Below are 8,670 nucleotides of genomic sequence, written 5' to 3' on the forward strand. Positions count from 1 at the left end.
AATTTTGAAAGAGATGTATCTTATCTCTGGAAATTGTTATGGAATGTGTCAATGCTGTTGTAATGAAATGTTTCTTCTAATTACGTTTATTAAATAAATAATTAAAAAGAAAGTTATATACAGCTAGACTGGGAATGTAGCTCAATTGGTAGGACGCTTCCCTAGTGTACATGAACCCTGGGTTGAATACCCAGTACAGCATGAAACTCCTCATGGTGGATCAGGTCTGTAGTCCCAAATCTTGGGTGTTAGACATAGGAGGATAAGAAGTTCAAGGTCATCCTCAGCTGTACAGAAAGCTGGAGGCCAATCTCAACTACTTGAGGCCCTGACAAAAATTCAATAAATGGTAAATAATTAAACAATAAAAGTTATACATAGGGTATTTGGGTAAACATCAAAATCATCATGAAACTTATGCTACTTAGAAAAGTTTTAATCAAACACAGGAAAGGTGAAAGAAAATGCATAAAAATGTACACAGAAAGATAAGGTAATCCAGTTATCAATGACAATTCAAACAAACTGAAGACAAGCCTATTGCTTCGAAGAGAAAAGGATATTACCTAATGACGTAAGACATAGTCTATGAGGTAGAGATCAAAATTATGGTAGTGTGCAAACCTGGGTGAAGTGCCTCAAAATAAATGATGTGAGCTGAGGCCAGTTGAGGAAGAAACAGAGAAGTCCCTGAAGAGACTGTGAAGTCTTACGTCCCTCATCTCAGTAATGGATACAGCAACCACATAAAATGTTAGCAAAATGGGAAGGAGAAAAGTGACAGACATGACTGTATCGATTGGACATTTACACATGCTGCAACCAAGAACTGCAGAATACATACTCTTTTCATCCTACAGTAGAAGGGTAGACCACATGTAGGCTCATAAACCATGTCTTAAGATGATGATAGATCGAAAGTTATAAAGGTCTCTTCTATGACAGACAGAGGATTAGAATAACATGTTGCTATGATTTAGATAAGTATTCCTCAAATATTGATGCAGTAAATACATTGCCCCTGGTATAGCACTATTGCAAAGCCTACTGGAAAGTCTTCAGATCACTGTGAGGTCTGCCTTTGAAGGGGCTCCTCCCTCTGTCTTGCTTCCCAATCACGAGGTAGATGGTTTTCCTCTGCCACGTGCTCCCAACATGAGGTCTTTGAATAAGTGGGGGGTCTGACTTTGAAGGGTGCCCCTCTTCTGTTTTGCTTCCCAGTCATGAGGTAGATGGTTTTCCTCTGCAGTTTGTACCCACCATACCTGCAAGTTAAAAACATTCGCATGATATACTATTCAAATGCAAAACAGAAATTTACACTAAATGACTATTGTTTTGGTTGTATGATCTTCTAATCCCTTGCATAATTTTTATACAAACTATATTGTAGTCTGACACAGTGTTTCCAGTTATGCCCAAATATTACAAGCTATTTTTCAAGACCCATATATTTTCAGTTGAGAAATAAATCAGTATCACAATGTTTATAAATTTTAGGTAGTCTAAAATGTGAAACTCATGGTCTGTTTCTGTGGCCCATGCTAGAGTTATTAGGCATATCTGCATCATACCCTCACTAGCTGGGGAATCACTATTGGTTTATAAACAAAACCATAATCTTTTTACAATACTATTCAAAAGAGCAAATGTACTTTATTTAAAGTTTCATGTCAATTTCCAACTTCCTATGTAAATGAGAATAACAGCTCTGTATTGAAAGCATAATACTTCAGACATGTTTTTCTAGTTTTTAATTATTATATAGAATAAATTCTTATATTAACATCATGTTTAATATTTATGAAATATTTTAAAACAATTACCTAATCAAAATATGCCTATTGATACATTTTCTATATGTTTGAAAACAATTATTGCATGATTTACTTCCCATGTTTCATCTTTTTTGAGAAGATGGAAGACATGGAGATTTACTGGCAGATGTGAGGGCCGACTCTCAAAGATCACAGTATGAGATGTGATCTTCAAGCAGGAAGCGGGGGAGTGCCCTAAGAAACTTAGGTCTTCCTTGACACCCCACCCTAACTGTGAGGATGATCCCCAGAAGGCCTGATGCCTTGGAATCCCATCACTGACCCATCCCAGTGCCTCCTCCACAGGTTCTCATTATCCCAGTTTTTCTTGAGGAGCTCCAAGCAGATGAGTTTTTCTCATTGACACATAGCCTCATTTTTGTATTCTCCCTTTCTTCTGATCCCGGATCCCAACAAAAGGCCACCATGGGACACACTGTGTCAGCCCTTTGAGTGTTATTTTATCCAACCTCTTGCCTGGTCCCAGTGGGAAACTCCATTTCTGTTATTTCTTTTTGACAGTCCCCTAAGATTCCTTTTGAAGTCAGTTATGAAACAGTCACATTCAAACTTGACAGACTGACAACAGAGTGGTTATACTGGAAAGAAAGAGATAGGATTGTTCACTATCTCAATGAACTTCTGGGTAAAAGACTTTATTAATATAATTAACATAAATATAGCCATAATAGTTAAAATGTTCTCAGTATATAAGTTTTTTGAAATAAATATTTCTATTAATTCCTCAATAATTAATCATATTCATCCCCACTACTTTCAACTCCTTCTAGATCCACCACACCTCCATACCACTCAGCCTTTTAAAAATTAATTTAATAAGCCATAAACTCCAATTTATGTTGTCCATATACTTCTGGATATAGAGCCATCTGCTGGAGCATGGTTGGATTACCAGGAACTACACTCAGAGAAAACTGACCCTTCCTCAGAAGTCTTCAACAAATCATAGATCTTCAGTTAGGGGAGGGGATTCATGAACCCCTTCCCACTGCATGCTAGACTGTGGAATGCAACGATCATCGACAGGTCTTGTGCAGGCAACCAAAGCCGCGGTGGTCATGAATGTTGTGGTCCTATCATGTCTGGAAGAGACTGCTTTGCTCAGGTCCTCCAAGATCTCAAGCTCTTAAAATCTTTCTGTACCCTCTTAAGTGAGTGTCCCTGAGCCTTGGGTAAGTTTTGTAATATCGACTTCCCATTTATGGCTGAACACACTCATAGTCACTTATTCTCTGTATTTGGACCAGTTGTGAGTTTCTGCATTAACTGTGATCAACTGCTCAAAGAATCTCCTCTTATGAAGTCTGAAGAATGCACTAATCTATGGGTAGAGAGATACAAAGTTCTGGGTAATTAGGTACTATATACATTTAACAAAATAGTAGTTGTAGTTTCAACCCCAAGGGTCTGTGAGTTCCCCAGTTATAGGTTCTTGGTCAGATTTGCCATTTCAAGACTGTGTTTCCTCCTACGAAGAGGACCTTAAATCCAGCAAGAAAATGATTGATTCATGCATAACATTCTTGTCCATTGTACACAAAGCCATCTTTCCATACCAGCTATTATTGCAGTTCACAGGATAAGAATGGGTAAACTGTAACACCTCCCACCCCAAGCAGTCTGCATAGCTAACCAGCAGGGATGAAGCTTCCTGGTCAATATAGACTTGACTTCCCCATGTCCTGTATCAATGTGTAGTATATTCAACAATAGGATTTTACCATCAAGTTTAAGTGGGCAAGTAAGAACAGTATCAATAACCTATATTGTTTTGAGGTCTCCAGGATACCCCTGATCCATAACTTGAGACCTACATTTAACACTGCTTTTATTTGGCAACCTGCAGATTCTGGGATGAACATAATCCCTTGTGTAGGATAACATCAATGAAACTCCTTTAAATGGCTTTATTTAGAGCAGGAGCTTATAAAGTAGCAGTCTCTATTTCTAGGTTTCCATATGGATTTTTCAAGCACCCTTAGAGTTAGGAATCCCTTTCTGTACCCCTCCTCTGCCCTACCCCTCCACCCCTTTCCAAAGTTAAACTACACTCTCTATTACTCCCACTTTCCCCCTTCATATTATCTGTGTTTTCCTATCCCCTCTCCCTGTAGCTCTTTCTGCCCTTTCCATAAGTGGATTCTTTCTAGTTTCTTGGCTTCCATGGGTACTTCAAATTAAATACATGAATCTAAAAATTTGACACTAAGTTCCACATACAAGTGAGAACTTGGCAATGCTTATCTTTTTATGTCTGAATAACCTCCCTCATTGTGTTCTCCAGATCCATCCTTTAACTAAAAATTTCATAACTGCATTTTTCTTTATGGCTGAACAGAGTTCCACTGTATGCAGATACCACATTTTCATTATCCATTCATCTATTAATGGACATGTAATATGTTTCCATGACCTAGATATTGTGAATAGAGCACTTATAAACATGTATCTCTGCAGTAGGAAACAGAGGCCTATGTTTATATGCCCTGGAGTGGTATAGTTGGATCATATAGTATCTCTATTTCTAGTTTTCTAAGGACTGTCAACACTGATTTCCACAATGACAGCACCGATGTATACTTCCAACAATGGTGCATGAGGGTTCCCAATAACTCCCATCATCACCAGCATTTGTTTTCTTAATCTTAGGCATTTTGATTGGGATAAAATGAAATATCAATGGATTTTTAATTTTCATTTTCATGATGGTGAAGGATGGTGGACATTTAAAAAAGTATTTTTTTAGCCATTTGTATTTCTTATCCTGAGAATTGTGTGTTCAGTTCCATATCACACTTCTGGGGAGGAGAGGGTTGTTTGCTTTCTTTGTCTTTAGTTTTAGTTCTTTATATATTCTAGATATTAATCCTCTGTCAGATGACTAGCTAGAAAAGACTTTTTTTTCCATTCTATAGGTTGTATCAACAGTTTTCAATACAGAAGCTTCTTAATTTCAGGAGGTCACACTTGCTGATTTTTTTTTCTTACTTCCTCAGCAACTAGAGTCTTATTCAGAAATTTCATACCTGAGACTATGCCCTGATGCATACTCTGTACTCTTTCTTCTGGAAATTTCATGTTTTCAGTGTAACATTGAGATCTTTGATCCCTTTGGAATTGATTTAAGTACAAAGAAGGATCAAGTTTCATTCTTCTATATGTAGATATCCATTTTTCCCATGCCACTTGTTAAATATGCTTCTTTTTTCCAATGTACACTGATATGAATGTTTACAATACTAAATGCCTCCATCAAAAAAAAATGAGCTATTTCAGGGTTGGAGAGATGGTTCAGTGGCTTAGAACACTGCCTGTTCTTGCAGAAGACCTAATTTCGAATCCTAACACCCACATGGCAGCTAACAACTCTCCGTAATTCCAGTTCCAAGGTATCCAACAGCCTCTTCTGTCTTCCATAGGCATTGCACCACATGGGTGCACTTATTTACATGCAGGCAATACATGCACACATAAATTAAATTAATAAATAAAATATTTTTAAAATGAGATATTTCAAATTAATAATTTGATGTACCAGAAAGCCTTAAAACCAAGAGCAAACAGTACCCCAAAACAGGAGATAAGGAGAGATAAACAAAATCATGACTGAAATTAATGAGATAGGATTTTTTAAAAACTATACAAAAAATCAAAGAAAGAAAGACAATACACAAATAAAATTAGAGATTAAAAAGACAATGCAACAGACAATGAGGACCTTCAGAGAATCATAAAGATAGACCTTAGAAATCTATATTTCAGTATGTTGGAAAACCTAAAATAAAAATATGTTTATTAGCTGGGTAGGACCATTGATTGGTTTTCTCCTTTGGTCACTTGTACAGTGTCCTCTGATAATATGTGAGCTAATCTTCAGAGAGGAGGATTCCAGGGCAGTTCCAGCTTGACTGTTCCAAGTCCTGTGCCCAAAGAGTGGCCTGACTTCAGCATCAGGGTCTTATTTTCAAGTTCTTGGAGGCAAGCAAGGGCTTTGGCAATAGCCTGTATTATTTTGGGAGTCTCGTGTACTATTCCGACCAATACTACCCTGACCACTGTGGTTTTAATTGTATAGCCTTCAGCCATACACATGCACACATATACGTATACTGCATGTGTATTTTTCAATAGGACTTTGAATTAATACATTTCCCACTGCTTTTTTCATACATCTAAGCGTTATTTATCTCTCCTCTCACTCTCCCTGTATAACCCTCTCCAGTTAAAATATTCCCTTTCTCCCCATTTCCCCTTAATTACACCTGTGTCCAACTACCGCCTTCTCTAGAGCTCATTTTTCCATTTTATCCCCATGCTGTCAGGAGGAAGTCAGTTCATTGTCCTATTCAGCTGTAAAACCTAGTGAACAACAATGACTAGCCCAGCAAACTATTTTTATTGATGTAGTAGTAGCACTTTTATCTTAGGGCATAATAAAAAGCTGTCTAATTGGAATTAAGGCCAGCTCAAACAGGCAGAACTTATGTGTGGTACTGTAAACATAGCCAAATACACACAGCTAGAGAGGTCATATATCTTAGAGAAAAAAAAAAAAAACAACACTTTTACCACATCCCTAGACCAATGTAATTTCTTAATTTATTCTAAATGTGTATTTTCATAGTTACAGACAAGTGTACTTTTTAACCCTCAGCAAAGACACTTCTGTTGGCAAAAGATGGAGTCTCTTCCAGAGTTTCAGAACTGGCTACAGAGTGTCTGTGAGATGCTTAACCAGGTGACACATCTTCAATCTATGCATAGGATGAGTATGTTTCTCAAATCTCATCATAGAAGTTTCCTTATGCAGCAAATGGTGATTAGCACAGAAACCCAGAACTAGCCAATGTGCAGAGAACAAGAGGCCAAACAAGGCTCAAGGATCTTTGCAGAAGAGAAAACAGAAAGATTGTAAGAGCCAAAGGGGGTGAATGATCAAAAAGAAAAAGAGTCTTTCAGGTGGTTGGTCAGTTACTCCAGATTCTGTAGGTTGTATTATATGTATATATGAATATATTAAATTGGGCAGGGGCTGTGGGGGAGTTGTGGATAGGAGAGGGTATCTAATCAAGCTATATTATATGAAAATTAAAAAAATTAAATTAAAAAGAAAAAAGAAATGGATGAATTCCAGGATGCATATGATCTACCAGAGTTAAATCAAGATGAAATAAATAATTTAAATAGACCCATTACAAACAGTGAGAAGAAGTAACAAAAATCTCCCATCTAAATAAGTTCAGGACTTGATGAATTCATCTGTTTATCAGAACTTTAAGGAAGAACTAACATTAATATTCCTCAAAGTATCATTAATATTGAAAAGGATCTCTTCCAAATCTTTCTATATACCCTGTACTACACAGTTACTAAAATCAAAGACTCAATATACAAAGAAATTATAGGTCAAATTCCCTGGTGAACATAGATGCAAATTTCTCAATAAAATACATGAAAAGAAAATGTAAGATCACAGCAAAAGATTGTTCACCGTGATCAAGCCAACTTTATCCTAGAGTTACACAGATGTCCAACATACATAAATCCATCATTGTAATCTATCACATAAAGAGGCTCAATGACAAAAATCACTTGATAATATCATTTAAGAAAAGACCATTGCCACAATCCAACATCCCCTCATAATAAAAGTCATGGAAAATCTTGGGATAGAGAGGACATAATAAACATAACATTAACATAATAAAGGCAATATTTGACAAGCCCACAGCCAACATCAGGCAAAACAGAGAAAAAGCTTAAAGCATCGTTACTAAAGGAAGGAACCAGACAAGGATGCCCACTCTCTCCACTCTTGTTCAACATACTTCATGAAGCCCTAGCTAGAAAAAATAGACAAGAGAAGGGGATAACGGATATATGAACAGGCAAGGAAGAATTGGCAAAGCATCATTATTTGTAGATGACATTACTGATGCATAAAAATCAATAAAAACTCCACCAAAAATCTCCTAAAACTGATGAGTGCTTTCATCAAGTAGCAGGATAGAAAATTCACACTCAAAAGTCAGTATCCTTCTTACATGCCAATGACAAACATACTGAGAAAGAACCGAGGAAAACAATCTCGGTCACAGTAGTCTTAAAAGAATACCTTGGAATTAATCTATCCAAGGAAATGAAAGACTTGTACAGTGAAACCTTAAAGACACTGAGGAAATTAAAGGAATAACAAAAGATGGGTAGACACCCACCCCAGGCATATGGATTATTAGGATCAATATTTTGAAAATGGTCACCCTACCAGAAGAAATCTAAAGATTTAATGCAATCTCTATAAAAATTCCAATGCAATTTTTCAGAGAAATTGAAAAAAAATCTTAAAATTCATAAAGAAGTAAAAGATCCAAGACAGCCAAAACAATCCTGAACAATAGAAACAATGCAGTCTATATCACCATACCTGATTTCAAGTTATACTGCAGACAGACCCATAGTAGTAAAAACAGCATGGTACAGATACAAAACACACACATAGCCTGGCTGAATATAATTGATGGTCTAAATATAAGTCCATGCACCTACTGCCATGTGTTTTTTGACAAAGTATACAATTTTTATAAAGAAAAATGCTAACTGAAATATCCCAAGTCTACAGAGTATCTGCAAGTCATGTATATAATATTACTTGGAGACTTTCCTGCATTTTCATTCTCTCTTTTTTTCCTTTAAAATTTGTTGTTATTCTGAGAAAACTTTTCTACTTTTTACAGTAGGCTTATATCTGTGTGATAAAGACAGTTTGCTGTGGCATGTTTTTCCATGTCCTGTCAATGTGAATTGCAAAACAACAAAGTATAAAGAAATGCAT

The sequence above is a fragment of the Nannospalax galili genome, unplaced genomic scaffold (genome assembly GCF_000622305.1).
Source record: "Nannospalax galili isolate Female #2095 unplaced genomic scaffold, S.galili_v1.0 scaffold663, whole genome shotgun sequence".
Taxonomy (NCBI): domain Eukaryota; kingdom Metazoa; phylum Chordata; class Mammalia; order Rodentia; family Spalacidae; genus Nannospalax; species Nannospalax galili.